Genomic DNA, 15,631 nt, shown 5'->3' on the forward strand with positions numbered 1-15,631 from the left:
TGTCTTCCTCAGTCTCACTCTGCTTTGTTTTCTGAGGCAGGGTCTCTCACTGAGCCTGGAGTTTACTGAGTAGGTCGGTCAGTGAGCCCTAGCATCTATGTCTCTATGTCCTCAGTTCTGGAGTTTCAGCCACTCTAGGCTTTTTACATGGCTGCTGGGGATCTGAACTCAGGTCCTCATGCCTCTGTGACATGTGCTGTGACTGACTCAACCATCCCCGGTCTCCTGCTTATCGAGTCAGTGTCTTTTTTTTTTTTTTTTTTTTTTGGTTCTTTTTTTCGGAGCTGGGGACCGAACCCAGGGCCTTGCGCTTCCTAGGTAAGCGCTCTACCACTGAGCTAAATCCCCAGCCCCTCGAGTCAGTGTCTTATCTTGACTGGCCTGAAACTCATCACATAGAGTAGGCTACAGAGTGGCTAGAAGTATAGGGGCAGGCCACACCCCACTGGTATGGAGCATTGTTTTTAGATTTATTTATTTCAAGGCAAGGTTTCTCTGTGTAACAGCCCTGGCTGTCCTGGAACTCACTATGTAGACCAGGCTGCTCCAAACTCAGAGTCACTCACCTGTGCCTCCCGAGCACAGGGATGAAAGGTGCGCACCGCCACACCCATTTCTGTTTTGTTCTGTTTTTTGTTTTTACTTTACTAAGTGTAGACCAGTGTTTTGCCTGCATGTATATATGTCTGTGCACTGTGTGTCTGCAGTGCTCATGAAGGCCAAAAGGGGTCTCACAGTTGTGAGCCACCAAGGTGCTCGGAACTGAACCAGGACTTTTGCAGGAGCAGTCAGTGCTCTTAACCTCCGAGCTATTTCTGGAGTATTCTAAATTATGAATGTTGTGGTCCAAATGCTCAAGTCTCTGCTTTTCTTACTCAGGACATCTAATTTGTAAAAGGTTTTTTTTTTTTTTAAAGATGTATTTATTTATTTCATGTATAAGAATGCACTGTAGCTATCTTCAGACACACCAGAAGAGGGCATCGGATCCCATTACAGATGGTTGTGAGCCACCATGTGGTTGCTGGGGATTGAACTCAGGACCTCTGTAAGAGCAGTCAGTGCTCTTAACTGCTGAGCCATCTCTCTACCAAATGTTTTTCTATTTCCTAGATCTGTCTTCTATTTCTCCTTCCTCCTTCCTCTCCATTTTGTGTGTGTGTGTGTGTGTGTGTGTGAGAGAGAGAGAGAGAGAGAGAGAGAGAGACAGAGAGACAGAGAGAGAGACAGAGAGACAGAGACAGAGGCTGAGGCAGAGACACAGAGAGACACAGACACAGAGACAGAAGAGAGGTTTCACATTATCTCATGTTAGCCTCAAACTTACTATGTACCTAGACTCTGAAACTAATCTTTGAAAACTTCAAGTCAAATCACAATGGTCCCCTAATGGCCTTTGCTTAGTGTAAGTAAATTGCAAGCACCTTTTACAAGGGAACTGCAAGATCCTGCATGCCTGCCCCCAACTCCTCCCAAGCTCTGCCCCTCACACCACAGGTTCTCCCAGACTTGTTCCTCACCCCCACCCTAAACTCTGTCCATCCACGGATTTAAAGTGTTCTCAGAGCTACCTTGGAGATGGCTATCTGTTGACAACAAACAGGCTACGTTTGGGGCAGGCATGTCTTCTGTTAAGAGAATACAGAAACAGGTTCTTCACTCAGATTTGATAGAAAGGATTCTTGCAAAATGGAACCGTTCGTCTCCAGGAAGAGAGCCTGTGGATGGACGGGGAAAGTGGAAGGAAAATTTCTTACCTGAAGGCTTTCATTCCTTCTGACTCTTGACCTACCACTACCAGAGGCAAAGTAAAAAAAAAAAAACAAAACAAAACAAAACAAACAAACGAACAAACAAACAAACAAACAAAACCCCAAAAAAGCAGACGGGATCTGGCCTACTTTGGGAAACCAGTAGTCCTCTCTGACTCAGTAGCTCTTTCTTAGAGGTGGTAATTATCTCATTCTTCTTGCTGGGCTGGTTAGCGTTTTCTTGTCTGCCTTTTCCTGAGGCCTCCATCACAAGCTTCCAGAGAACAGGAGTGTCCTCAGGGTGCTTTACCTGAACCTTCTCCAGAGTGCCTTGGGTCTAGCCCAGGTGCTAAGTGCTAAAAGCCAGAGAAATATTTGTTGAATGAATAAGGACAAGGTGCAAAGGAATAATAAACTCTGCCCCCAGGGGAGAGTCAGGATCTCTCTCTCTCTCTCTCTCTCTCTCTCTCTCTCTCTCTCTCTCTTTCTCTCTCTCTCTCTCTCCACACACACACACACACACACACACACACACACACACACACACACACACATTCTGAGCCCTAGGCTGGCTTGGAATCACTAGGAATTCATTACTAATTCACTTTTTTTAAAGGCAGGGTCTCCAATAGCCCAGATTAGCCTCAACTCACAGCAATCCTCCTGTCTCAGCATCTCAAACTCAGGGACTATAGGCATAAGCCACTATGTCTGATCCTTTTCTTTCTTATTGTGTGAATGTTTGAGGGCAGCCTGGGTAACATGAGCCTATACCCCATCCTCCCCTCCCCCCAAAAAACGCCAAAGGAAACCCATCCTTCCCTAAGATAGACGAGCCACCATTTCCTGTGTGATACGGCTCCTGTGTGATCTGTGTTACGCATGTAGAGGTCAGAGGACACCTTTCCAGAGTGGTTGTTCTCCGTCCACCATGTGGGCTCTGGGATGGGACTCAGGCCCTCAGTCTTGGAAGCACACATCGCAAGCGTCTCACTGTCTTCTTCATTCCTGTTATTATTATTTTTTTGGTTCTTTTTTTCGGAGCTGGGGACTGAACCCAGGGCCTTGTGCTTCCTAGGCAAGCGCTCTACCACTGAGCTAAATCCCCAACCCCATTCCTGTTGTTTATTAAAGCTTTATTTATTGTTCTCTTATGTACACTTGCATGCACATGTGAATGTGTGTGCCTAGCCTCTTTCTTGAAGGCAAGAAGAGGCCAGAACCCCTGGAGCTGGAGTTATAGGTTGGTGTGGGCTGCCTGGCATGGGTGCTGGGAACTGAACCCTGCCCACTGCATACCAACCAGGGCAGTGAGTCACCCCTCCAACTCCCCTTCACTCTTTTCTAATCCCTGAAAAATACATTGTGTGGACCAGTCATGGGAGAGTACTGTGGACATCTGGTAGACCTGTGTGTATACCTGGAGGTCCAGGTCCCTCCCTGGTTTATGTGAATCTTCATTCTGTGGCTTTTGTTGAACCTTTTGGGGGCTGCTAGGTGGTTTTCCGAACAGCCTACAGTTTCCACAGCATCTTACAATGTCCTGTGTGGTCTGTTGGTTCTGGGCATTTGTGCTAACAAGAGATAGTGGCTCAGTGACCTAGATAGGAAAGAAGGAAAAGGAACATTATCTTAGATTTTTTTTTAAATGTGTTTTCTTTTTTTTCTTTTCTTTTTCTTTTTTTCGGTTAAATGTGTTTTCAAGATAGAATTTTTCTATGTAGCCCTGAGATTAAAAGTGTGAGGTATCCTATCCGGCTTCTTTGGAGGCGTGAGGAATGATGGGAGAAGTAGGGTTTCATTTTGACCAGATCTATTCAGATTTGCCCTGTCCAAGGTGACCTTGAACTCCTAATCCTCCTGCCCCCACCTCCTGAATGCTAAAATGCTAGGTGCGAACCACCACACCTTGTTTCTGTGGGGCTAATGGATCAGGGGAACTCAGGGCTGCGTGAAAGTTAGACTCTACCAATTGAGTGTTATCTTCAGACTTTTTTTTTTTCTCTTTCATTTTCTTTGGGAGACAGACTCTCACTCTGTAGGTCTCACTGGCTGGCAGGCACTCGGATCCACCCGCCTCTGCCTCCCAAGAGTAGGGAAGAAAGGTGTTCACCACCGCCATTTTTTTGAGACAGGATCTTGTGTAAGCCGGACTGCCTGAATGCTCACTATATAGCCTAGTTGGTCTTGATTTCTAGGCAGTCTTCCTGCCTCTGCCTGGAGAGAACTGGGGTTTCAAACTAATGTCACCGCATCCTGATTTGTCTGTGGCTCTGCGACTAGGCAAACCTGGCCTTGAACTGAGCCTTTTGAATGCTCCCTGTAGGCTCCTTTAAAAGTCCACTCTCAAAAAAAAAAAAAAAAAAAAGGCCACTCTCCTGTCTCTCATTCAGGCGTTCACTTTGGAAGGTCTGTTTTCGCTTCCGATGGGACTTTGCGAGGCAGATTTGTCTTGGTCTTTTCTACAGATATACCAGCTGCTCAACCTGTTGAGACCCCTTTGGGGGTTGAATGCCCCTTTCTTAGGGATCACCTAAGACCATCAGGAAACACAGATATTTACATCACAATTCAATTCGTAAGAGTGGCAAAATCACAGTTATATAGTAGCAATGAATGTAATTTTATGGTTGGGGGTCACTACAGCATGTGGGACTGTATTACAGGGTCGCAGCATTAGGAAGGCTGAGGGCACTGCTCTAAATCTGTGAACTCAAGGACTTCCCCCAACTAGCAATGGAACCCAGAGCCTTGTGCAAGCTGGGCAGAGAACTAAATCAGCGACCTGCACAGAACACCTCAGCTCTTCATAGATGGCTTTTAGCCAAACATCCTAGCAACTGAAACCTAGATCTCACCCCTCCTTTTCTCAGCCTGCTTAAGCAGGCTTATAATTTCCCACTGTGTGAGCCCAAAGCCTTCCAGTCCTGCCTTGGGATTTACATAACCATCCAAGCCCAGCCCTCCAGAATCCTGGCTCCTCCCTTTCTGGAACCCTCCTTGTTACTTCACACAAACAGGCTTGGTTCTCGGTTCCATTTTTTGTTTTTGGCTTCTGGGGATTTCCCTTACTTTCTTGTGAACTCAGTTATTCATTTGAAAGAACAGTTGGCTTTTACCTAGAATTTCCACCAGTCTGTGTGGGGGCAGAGCGTTCAGGGTTGCCCACTCTGGGGGTGTTGCTGGAAATGAGTGCCTTTGGCTTTCAGGACACCACTTCTTTTGGGGCTCTTCGCTCCAGCTGGCAATTCTGGGTGTTCCTTCACATGTGACCCCAGCTTCTCCTGTCTCCTAAAGCCTGCATCTCCTCAGCTTCGGGTCCTTTAATGAACCAGCTGATTCATCTCAAATGGAAATCAGACAGGTCAACCTGGTTCCTGTTTGGTCAGATATTTTTGGGCCCAGCTCTCTTATAAATCACTGGCCAGCCGGTGCCTTGGCTGTCCCTGGGGTGACACCCATGCCTGACCCAATCATCAGTAGTCTGAGCAGAAGTAGGCAGTCACATGATTCCGGAGACAGTGACTTCTGCCCTTCCTGTGGAAGGCAGTGTGGGTGGGGCAGGCTCCGGGTCTGATGGGTGCAGACTCTGACACACCGAAAGGTTCCCCAAGTGCTTGATTGACAACAGCCAGAGGGGTTTTAGTGTTTTTTTTTTTTTTTCCAGCTGAATTCTTAACTTGGCTTCTCCATTCACCCCGGCATTGACATTGTCTGCCTGTCTTAACACATCCACTTCTCCCGTGTTTCTGCTCTGTAATTAGTAAATAATGGGAACAGGGTTTATCCTCTGAGATAATTTCACTGCCCTCACTTCAAAAACTCAACTTCTCCACACCATTTTTTGTTCCTCTTTAAAAGCAACTGAGTGCTTCTGGGGCTGGGGTCAGAAAACCTTGAAAAGCAGCGCCTCTGCCTATGAGAAGTCAGGACTCCCAGAGCTGCTTGGCCTGTGAATGCCTGTGAGAAGCTCCTCCCCACTGAAAAACCAGCCAGAGCTGGCACCAGCCCTGTGTGGAGGGTGGCCCTTGTGGTACAAAAATCCGCATGTGTGGTGGGGGTTGTGGGGGCGAGGGAAGGACACCTATAATCTTAGCACTTGGTAGGTGGAGGCAGGATGACCAGAAGTTCAAGGTCAGTCTGAATCAACCAGGCCAGACCTGGGACGCATCTCACCAAACAAAGGAAATTATTTATTTGATAATCCATGTGTTCTTTTTATATGTCATGGTGGCTTGAATGAAAGTGGCCCCCATAGGCCCATATTTTGAATACTTGGTCCCAGAATTGTTTGGGAAGGCTTAGGATACATGGCTTTGTCAAAGGAGGTGTGTCACTGGTGTCCTGCTATGTGTTTCAAAGGACTCTTGACCTTCCCAGGTCCCCCCAGCCCCCCCACCCCCTCTGGCTTTTAATAATGAATCAAGATGTGAGCTCTCAGCTTTTCCTTTGCCCCACAGGCATGGACTCAAGGACTGCTGAAGCCATTTAAGCCAGATTTAACACTGTCTTATCAGTCGTGTTAATCACGGGGTCTGTGCATCATAGGTGTGTGCCTGATGCCTGAAGAGGCCCAGAGGCCATCAGGATCCCTGGGACTGGAGTTATAGGTAGTTGTGAGGTGCTGTGTGGATGATGGGTCCTTAAACCCTGGTGCTGTGCAAGATCAGCATGTATTCTTAACCACTGAGTCATTTTTTCCAGCTTCAACAATTCTATGTATTTTGGTGGTAGTGATTGATGGGGGTGGGGGTGGTTTTTGTGTGTGTGTGTGTGTGTGTGTGTGTGTGTGTGTGTATGTATGTATGTTTTTTTTTGTTTTGTTTTTGTTTTTTTGGAGCTGGGGACCGAACCCAGGGCCTTGCGCTTCCTAGGTAAGCGCTCTACCACTGAGCTAAATCCCCAGCCCCATGTATGTATGTTTGAGACAAACTCTCACTAGCAGACACAGCTAGTTTGGAACTAGATAATGTGTAACCCAGGCTAGGCTCAAACCTCAAAACTTCAGCCAACTGAGGACCACAGACCTGTGCCTAAGAACTAATATTTGCCACAAGCTTGAGACCAGCATGGGTAGGCTGCATAGTGAGTTCCCACAGTCCGACCTAATGGAGACAATTGCTCATCGAGGCTGTCTTTCCAAGTGACTGGAATGGGTCAAGTTGGCAATTAAGTTTAACCAGCACAAGAACGGATATTTAAACATTATTTAAATGAGGAACCAAGGTGCAGAACTCCTTGAGCAGTATGCTCTTGTTGGTGCACAAAGTCGCTTGCACACACACACATACCCTTACACACAGAGGCAGAGTGTGCAGACACTATTGAGTATATCTAAAAAGACAGGAAGACAGTCACTGTAGTATCCGTCGAGACAGAAAGATAAGGGATGAAGTGGGAGGTGACTACCAGCTCTCTTTCCTTTTAGACCTTTTTAATTTCTCCTGTCATTTAGTTCTGTTCTTCCGCTGTTGGGAATTGAACCAGGTCCTAGTGCATACTAAGCAAGCACTCTACCACTGAGTTCCTAGACTCCCATCATTACTTTGTTTGACACAGGATCTGATGGAGCCCAGGCTGGTCTCAAACTCACTATGTAACAGAGGCTGGCCTTCAACTCCTAACCCTCCTGCCTCTACCTTCTCAGTTGCTAGGACTCTAAGCGTGCCCCCATTCTGGGAAACACTCTGTATATTTGCTTCTGACCTTTCACATTGTTGATCTTAAGGGTTGCCTGCTCCTGGTGCTATTGGAAGTGGGTGTGGGACGGTCAGAGCCTAGCAGAAGGAAGCCAGGTCACTGGGCAGGCCAGTGAAGGAGATAGTAAGACCTCCGCCCCTTCCTGCTTTCCTGTTACGAGGTGAGGCATCTGCTCTGTCATGTGCTTGTGCTGGCTTGCTAGTTGGCCTGAAAGCAAGTGGGCCTCTGAAACTGTGAGCCAAAAGAGACAGTTCCTCCTCCTCCTCCTCCTCCTCCTCCTCCTCCTCCTCCTCCTCCTCCTCCTCCTCCTCCTCCTCCTTCTTCTTCTTCTTCTTCTTCTTCTTCTTCTTCTTCTTCTTCTTTTAAGATTTATTTTATTTATATGTAAGTACACTATAGCTGTCTTCATCCATACCAGAAGAGAGGGCATCAGATCTCATTACAGATGGTTGTGAGCCACCATGGTTGCTGGGATTTGAACTCAGGACCTCTGGAAGAGCAGACAGTGCTCTTAACCACTGAGCCACCTCTCCAGCCTGACAGTTCCTTCTTTTAACCTTTGCCCTTACTATGTAGCTTAAGCTAGATCTGGCCTCATCATGGTGCCCAAGCTGGCCTCAAACTGCAACCTCCTATTTCACCTTCCGGAGTGCTGAGACCAAAGGCCTATGCTACCATGCCTACTTTTTATTTTTGTTTTGGACTACTGTGCATGCAGGAGAATGTGTGCATTTCTGCTCCTGTGCTTGAAGATACTGAAGTTGACCTTGGAGGTCTTCCTCAGTTGCTCTCTACCTCTTGGCTGTTTGCAGCTTGGATCTGCCAGTCTCACTATGTAAACCAGGCTGGCCTGGAACTCAAGAGATCTGACTGCTGCTACTTCTCTAGTGTTGGGATTAAAGACACGTGATGCTCACTGAACCAGAAGACAGAAGGGCACTGATTCATCTAGACTGGTCAGCCAGTCATCATCAGGATTAATTGTCCCTGCCTCTCTGCTGGGATTATAGGAGGCTACACTCTCATGGGGGTGCTGGGGTTTGAACTGAGGTCTGAATGCTCGTATGGCAAGGATTTTACTGAAGGAGCCATTTTCCCCTCCCCTCCCTTCTTTTGAGCTAGGATCTTGCATCTTGAACTTACTAACTTAACTGAGGACGAACACTTCCTGCTTCCATTTCCCGAGTACTAGGATTATGGCATGCGCATTCGTGCCTGGCTCAGACATGCTGTCAGATCCCTTGAGTGTATACCTATGATTAGATTGCTGGGTCATATGGCAACCCTGTTTATCATCCGAAGTATATCATAGACATTCGTTTCCTAAAATGGCCGCATGCAGTATTTTACCATTCTACCAGTAATGCATGGAAGTCGCTGTCAGTACCGTTCTTTTTATCTGACATGTCCTTCAGTGGGTGCTGTTTTAGTTTTTCTTCCTGTCGCCGTGATATAAAATACTTCCGACAAATGCAACTTAAGGGTTAAGGGTTTATCTTGGCTCACAGTTCAAGGGAAGCTCATCGTCCTGCATAAGGAAGTGAGGCGGCAGATCCTGGTCACATCTCATCCACACTGAGGAAGCAAAAAAAGCAATGAAGGAGTTGCTACTGTTCATCTCCCTGGGTAGGCCCAGGATCCCATCTGGGGGAAGGGCGCCATCCATGGCGGGTGGGTCGTCCCACCTCGGTTAACACAATCAAGCTAATACCTCACAGGTAGATCCTGAGGTTCATTTCCCAAGCGATTCTAGTTTCTGTGAAATTGGCAGTGAACATCATACTTGGGAGACGGAGGCAGGCAGACCTCTGTGACTTTGAGGTCAGCCTAGTCTACACAGTGAGTCCCAAGTCAGCCAGAGGTACTTAGTGAGCCACTGTCTCAAAAAAAAAGCAAAGCACCTAACCATCACAGTACTTAAAAAAACATTTCATAGAAAGTGATTGTCTCTTTCCTGCAAATACATTTAACATATTTCAGGAAAGCTGGGTGAGTTGGCTCATTCCTGTGATCCCAACATTTGAGAAACGAAGCAGAATTGCCATGACTTGGAGACCAGCTTGGACTACATAGTAAAGTCCACATCAGCTCGGCTACAGAGAGAACATATGCCTGTCATCCCAGCACTTGGAAGGTTGAGACAGGATCATTAGGAATTCAATGTCATTTTCAGCTATGTAGAAAAGTCTAGACCAGCTCGTACTTCAGGAGAAACTGTTTTTAAGATGAACCAAAAATCCCGAACAAACAAGAAGAAAAACAAAAGTTTTAGAGAAGAGAAAACATAACCAACCAGACGTGCGTTGGCTTTCTAAATTCATCCAGCTAGGGAGAGCCACTTGAGGGTCACAGGCAGGGCAAGTTGGCTGCAGAGGAGCTCCTGGGATGGATGCAATAGGCTGCCAAGCCATTCATGGCACACACGCACACACAAAATTACAGGTCGCCAGAGCCGATTTAAATGAAGACGGGGAGTGGCCGGTCTGGCTGCTCTTTACGACCAGTGTGGAAGCCTTCTCAGACGTGTTTCCCCCACTTTAAACCAAACGGGTCCTAGATCTCCTCCGCCTGTCCCTGTCTCTCCTCCGAAGCCTGGATTCCTGCATGGGTGTGAAGCGGTTCAGACAACAGCCTCGGGGGAGGTGGGCGGGTGCCAGCTCACTTTCAAAGCTGGTCTTTCCAAGCAGGGTTTTAGGCATGCGCAATGCTCGCCCGAGAGTCATCTAGCTCCTTTTGCAGGGAAACTTCAGACTGGAATGACTGCAGTGATGCAAGAGGGGAGGAAAATGTGGGAAACTGTTACTCCTTCTTGTTGGTAACCCCTGCTAGTCCGGAGCACCGAGCTGGCACGTGCGATCGCAGCTGGCTTAGTCAGCGCACACTTCAGGCTTGATGCGGTTCTTAAGTTCCCATTGAACCGTTTAGTCGGCTGTTGCTGGTGTTCTCAGGTGAGGCACTGAAAGTTCCAGAAACCAGCCATTATCGCCAGCTCTGAAAGTTGCAGAACAGGCTTAGCCTGTTGAGGTGGTTAAGTGCTAAAACCCATTATTTATTTATTTGTTCATTTAATTAATTAGCGATACCAGGACTGAATTGAGGATTCCAAGCCACGGACTCACTGGGCTACATCTCCAGCTCCCATCTCCTCACTTTTCTTGCCTTCCTTCTTCCTTCCTTCCTTCCTTCCTTCCTTCCTTCCTTCCTTCCTTCCTTCCTTTCTTCCTTTCTTCCTTCCTTTTTCTTTTAAAGTTGAGGAAGGATTTTGCTAAGTTGCCTGGGTTGGTCTTGAATTTGTGATCTTCCTGTCTCAGCCTCCTAATGCCAGGAATTATGTAGCACTACTTTTTTTTTTTTTTAAATCTCTTTTGTTCTATGCTGGTGATTAAATCCATGACTCTGTGCATGCTAGGCTACCACTGAGCTATACTTCCAGCCCTACAGCCCATACCCTCAGCCCCTAGCAACACAATAAAAGATGAATTCAGGGGCCAGGGACAGCAATGAGACAGAAGCAGAGTCTCTGGGAGCCAGGCATAGAGGCTCTCACCTGTAAGCCTAGCTATAGGGAGGCAGAACCTGGAGGAGCACTGTGGGGTTCAGGCCAGCCTGGAGGGCATAGTGGATTCCTGGACAGCTTGTGCTAAAAAGTGAGACCATGTAACAGTCAAAGAAAGGAAGCCCCTGGGCTAGATTTCTCAACCTGGAGGCATTTGCTCACCTGTTCACTTTAAAGCCTAAGGGAGAGATACTCACTTGGACTTCTGTATTCGTCACATCTAGAGATGACCTTCTGACCCAGATCCCTACTTACCGGGAGCTATCAAGGGGCATTTGACTGAGCTAGGGAATGCGAGGTATTGAGAGGAAAAAAAAAAAAAGAGTGTGGGGGTTGGGGATTTAGCTCAGTGGTAGAGTGCTTGCCTAGCAAGCACAAGGCCCTGGGTTCAGTCCCCAGCTCCGAAAAAAGGAAAAAAAAAAAAAAAAAAAAGAGTGTGGGCATAGTATTCCTCCTGACGCTGGTTCCAGTGCTGACTGCATTTAGGGGCTTCCTTGCAACTTGGTGTGATGCCGCAGCCGTGACAGCCACCAGGTGAGCATGAGGCTAAGGTCAGAGCAACAGGGCTCTGCTGCTCTCTGTGATGTGATGAGAGACCACAACCGCATGAGCCTCATGCTTGATGAGCAGGCTCTGTGGTGATTGTACTCAGCATTTTATTTTATTTTATTTTACTTTTGAGACAGGGTCTCTCTTTGTTGCCTTGGATGTCCCGGAATTCTCTCTGTAGGCCAGGCTGGTCTCAAAATCAGATCTACCTGCCTCCGTCTCCCCTGTGTGCCATCAACTTCAGTTCTGTTGCTACTCTTGATTGTAGCCAAAAGGTCAAGGGCTGAGCTACCTCTAGGAATGTCCAGAAGACTGTTGGAAAGATCTGTTGCTTGCACATAGGTGAAGAGGTGCAATGAGGAAGAGCCCGAGGCTTGGCCAGGTGTACATCCTTGGTTGAGTGACTGATTTGTTCAAAGCCTCCTTTCCCGCATCTCTGAAATGGGGGTCATCGGCATCCGAGCAAAGATTACATGAATGGGGGAGAAGAAGTACAAGAAGAAAAGTTGGGTGTGCTGCTGCCCTTCAGATGCCAGGACCGCCGTGAGTTCGAAACTAACTTGGGCTGCAGCTTTAAGATCCTGCCTCAAAACAAAAGACAAGACAAGACAAAACAAACCCATGTTAGAAAGCAAAATAAAACCCCAGAGTACTTGAAAGATATACGTGCTCTGAATTCTGGCTGGTACTGGCCTCCTTGTCTGACACGAGTCCCAAAACACCCAACTTTCCTACTTTGGAAATGCTTGAGTCTGCAGAAAATTTGAGCCTATGAGAAAGGCAGGCTGAGGGCACAGCTCAATGCTCTCGAGTGAGTACTTAGCTTGCATAAGGTTCTGGGTTCAATCCCAGCAGCCAAAGTGGCAAACACCTGTGTACCTGTCTGCAGTTGGCTTTCAGTTTCTGTGATCAACACCGTGATCAAAAGGGTTGATTTCCACTTAAAAGTTCATCACCGAGGAACCCATGCCATGGAGAAATGCTACCTTCTGGATTGCTCAGCCTGCTTTCGTATACACCCCAGAACCACTTGTTTGGGGTGGCACTGCCCTTATAGGACTTAGACCTGCCACACCAATCTTTACTCAAGAAAATGAACCACAGATCTGTCTACAGATCAATGCGATGGAAGCCTTTTCTCACTTGAGATGCCCTCTTCCCAGATGGTTCTAGTTTGTGTCAAGTTGCCAAAAAAACCAAACAACAAAAACTGAAACCAGCTAGCCTGCATGGTGTTCTGAAAGGAAATCTACTGGCAATGCCACATTTGCTCACATGCACCCTTGCCACCCACCATCCCGTATTTTCATCTTTGAGACATTTGAGGGTAAATTGGAGGAAGGGACATATAGGGTTTATAGAATGATGATTCCCTTTATTTTATGGAGGAGGGTGGAGCCTGTCATAGTACGTGTGTTGGAGGACAGCTCTCGGGGGCTGGTCCCCTCCTTCCGTCCTGGGACCTCACTCTTCAGGCTTGATGGCAAGGGCCTTTCCCTGATGGACCATTTGCTGGCCTTCCCTTAGGGTTTTCTCCTTCATCTAGGTCAAGTGATCGACAAGTTGTACTCCTTAGGTTTTTGGAACCACTCTGGTGGTTCTGTCCTTTACATACATGACATGAAGTGTGACCAGTAGAATACATTCCTTTTTGGAATTTGAACTAAGTTTTCTCTCTCCCTCCATCTTTCTTCCTTTCAATAGACCCTTATTGGGTAGCCCTAGCATGTCTGGCCCAGTGCTCCTGACAGTTCTGCTGCCTCAGCCTCTTGAGTCCTGGAATTACCATGTGTAGGCAGCCTGGAATTTCAGATGTAGTGGAGGATAGGCTTTGTCCTTTTCCCTTCTAAACGCAACGATTATAGGTGTGCCCTACCAGGCCTACCTCTGGTGCTAATCTTTTTTTTTTTTTTTTTCTTTTTTTCGGAGCTGGGGACCGAACCCAGGGCCTTGCGCTTCCTAGGTAAGCGCTCTACGATTGAGCTAAATCCCCAGCCCCTTTTTTATTTTTTTATTTTTTTTTGGAGCTGGGGACCGAACCCAGTGCCTTGCGGTTGCTAGGCAAGCGCTCTACCACTGAGCTAAACCTCCAACCCTTCTCTGGTGCTAATCTTGTTGGTGATGTAAGCATCATGGGCCTCAAAGGACAGGGACTTACAAGGCAGGCAGATGCTGTTGGGTCTTGCCTGGGATCTCAGCCTCTGTCAACTGGTGTGCTCCCATTCCCTCTGGCTTCTCAGAGAGGGAGAGTTGGGGCCAGGAAGGAGAAAGTAGGAGCTGTCAGCATTCTTAAGCCCTAGGCTTGAGGGCTTCACCCTAGGACTTGTGTGTCTTTTGGGCAACAGTCTTAGAACCAACCCTACTTCGAAGAAGGGACACAAGTCAATCCCTTCCTGGGGACTGGGCAAACAGGGAAGGATAAAAGTGGCGTCTTCACTGATCATTTACCTGATGTCACCCAGCTGCTTTCGATTCTGACTCTAGGGCCTGCCAGATGTTACTCAGCAGCACGACTGGCTTCTTTTTGGATCTTTTTCTGACATAATTCAATTTGTTTTTACTGTTCCTATCTGTTCTACTCTGAGCATATACATATATAAATATTATGCATATGTCTGAATACATTTCAGTATAACATTGCACTTGAATCAATAATTATTTTAATGTACTTTTGTTACACTTAGAATTATTATTACTATTATGAATTTTTTTAAAGATTTTATTTATTTATTGTATATGAGTACACTGTAGCTGTCTTCAGACACACAAGAAGAGGGCATCAGATCTCATTACAGATTGTGAGCCACCATGTGGTTGCTGGGATTTGAACTCAGGACCTCTGGAAGAGCAGTCAGTGCTCTTAACCAGTGAGCCATCTCTCCAGCCCCTCTATTATGAATTTTAAGATAGGATTTCCCTATGTACCCCTGGATGGCCTGGAACTGAGATCTGCCTGCCTCTGCTTCCTGTGCGTAGGGTGTGCATCACCAGACCCGGCTTGGGACTTGGCTGCTGTGTGACTAACTCCATGGGTGAAGAGTGGACACTTGCAGAACAGTGAAGCAGGAACTGCCATCGTGCAGGTGGGAAATCCTGGAGGTAACAGCAGAGAGTTAGGATAGAGTTAATCTTATTCACACCGAACACATTTTATACAGTTGTGCCCCAAGACATCTATTTTATCCCACTATCTCCAGATTCCTTTCCAAGTTCTTTTTATATAAGAATTATCCAAAAGCCCGGGATGCTACTGCATGCCTCTAATCTAGCACGAGGGAGGAAGAGGCAGCTGGGTTTTTGAGTTGGAGGGTAGCCTGGTCTACGTTTATTGCCTTTGACTTTGACCTTATTTATTTTGGTCAAACCTGCCCCCACCCCGGGTTGGCTTTAAAGTTTTGTTTCTTCTGTTTCTACCCTCGGAGGCATGGGGTCACTGGGATTGGCTTCATTGGTAGAGGCTGGTTCTGTAGAATGCTGCACGTTCTGCGTTTGTTTTTGTATCTTCCTATTCCGTTAGATTCAGGTCACTTATTTTGGTTTGCTTTAGCAAGTACATTACCTTGGTAGCTTTCTGCTCTATGCACCGCATCCTTTCAGGAGGCATGGGGTGACAGTTTGAGCCACTTCTTTTGGCACCAAGTTTAAGACGCACTTGGTTAAGGTGGTGTCTCTCAATTCTCCCCACTGTAACGCAAGCTGTTCTCTGGTTTCAATCCCGACACTCAGAGACCACATTGAGGACTGAACATCTTGTGACCCAAAACCCTTTCAAGTCAGTGACTTAGCAGGGATCCTACCTCGGGCCTCAGTTTGCTCGTCTGAAAAGTAAGGATGACGCCCCCTCAGCTACTCGTCTTGAGGAACGGTGCTTGGCGCACAATGAACACTCCATAGAGGTCAGGAATTCCAGGATGGAGACAGGCACACGGGAAATCGAACGCTGGACGCCCCCTTTAGCTCCAGGGGATGGGTAAGCTGGTGGCAACCCAGGCCTTGCGACCACGCCTCTTGCCTCGCGCAGGGCCCCCTGGGACCCGTAGTGCTGGGCGTGGCCGCGGGACTACAAATCCCGGCG

The 15,631-nt window shown here is 47.3% G+C and overlaps 1 long non-coding RNA gene across 3 annotated transcripts; it reads right to left on the reverse strand.

Moving 5' to 3' along the window:
* Positions 1 to 11,646: 11,646 nt before the first annotated feature.
* Positions 11,647 to 15,566, reverse strand: LOC100909912 (uncharacterized). 3 transcript variants are annotated; one of them, XR_015684835.1, is made up of 3 exons: positions 15,354 to 15,566; positions 14,482 to 14,649; positions 11,647 to 12,137 (listed from the first exon to the last, which is right to left on the reverse strand). It is a non-coding gene; the product is annotated as an uncharacterized LOC100909912 (long non-coding RNA). The 3 variants fall into 3 exon arrangements; XR_015684834.1 differs by having other exon boundaries at positions 14,005 to 14,649; XR_015684833.1 differs by having other exon boundaries at positions 13,715 to 14,649.
* Between the last annotated feature and the right edge of the window lie 65 nt (positions 15,567 to 15,631).

Source organism: Rattus norvegicus, chromosome 3 (assembly GCF_021556685.1).
Source record: "Rattus norvegicus strain SHRSP/BbbUtx chromosome 3, alternate assembly SHRSP_T2T, whole genome shotgun sequence".
Classification (NCBI taxonomy): Eukaryota; Metazoa; Chordata; class Mammalia; order Rodentia; family Muridae; genus Rattus; species Rattus norvegicus.